Raw genomic sequence first — 987 nt, 5'->3', positions numbered from 1 at the left:
TAAGTATTATTAAGATATTATTATTATTTCTATAGCGCCCGAGGTAAGGAAAAGTTTCTGAGGGGGGGATCCATACACGTACACGACATCCACATTATCTTTCTCGTGTATTTTCCGTCTCTCTGAGTGACTCGAATATGGTAACATACCACATTTTTTTTTTTTTTTTGTTTTGTGCTTTTGTGTTGACTACTAGTCTATTATTTTTGGTTGTCGATCGGATCAATCGAATCAACCATCTCGCAGACGGAACATTCCGCGATCCGGTCGTCCCATTATAATGAGCTATAAAATTTTTAAAAATTATTAAGAGGGGCTTTTTTTTTTTTTTTTTTTTTTTTTTTTTTACAGATAGGTACCTATACAGTCAAAATTGGAATGAACTTGCTTTAAAATTATGTAAACATTTTTCAAACTTAAACTTGATTTGGCCTGACACGTGATCTCAGAACTTTGATCATAAATATCATAATAGAAATTAAATTAGTAAATATTATGTACCTTATAATTATAACATGTTACAAAATAAAAGAGTGCATACAAAATACAAGACAGTTTACAAGAGAACAACTTTAGTATTCATGGTATAGTCTCGCAGCAATATTGTGTGGAATATGGAAAAACATAGTACCCACAAAACTAAGGCTTTATTTTCAATTTATACATCGCTATTACAATTACTATTATTATTATAAAATACATCGCTATTACAATTACTATTACAAAATACATCGTTATTATGAACTAGGAACTATGGGGTCGCCATAACAGCATCAATTTGTATTGTATCACACATTGTACGAGTAATAGAGACATACGAGAATAACATAGTAATGTAAATGGTATAACATAGTACATGTACATGGGAACATAGTACATTTACAATTGTACATGAAACACTCGGTTGCTGGGAGCTGAGGCAGTATAAAAACTGAAACAGTGTAAACAGAAAGTCTGGAAACAGGAAAATTTGTACTCATTTAGATA

This window comes from Diaphorina citri, unplaced genomic scaffold (assembly GCF_000475195.1).
Source record: "Diaphorina citri unplaced genomic scaffold, Diaci psyllid genome assembly version 1.1 scaffold1145, whole genome shotgun sequence".
Classification (NCBI taxonomy): domain Eukaryota; kingdom Metazoa; phylum Arthropoda; class Insecta; order Hemiptera; family Psyllidae; genus Diaphorina; species Diaphorina citri.
This window is presented reverse-complemented; position numbering follows the sequence as displayed.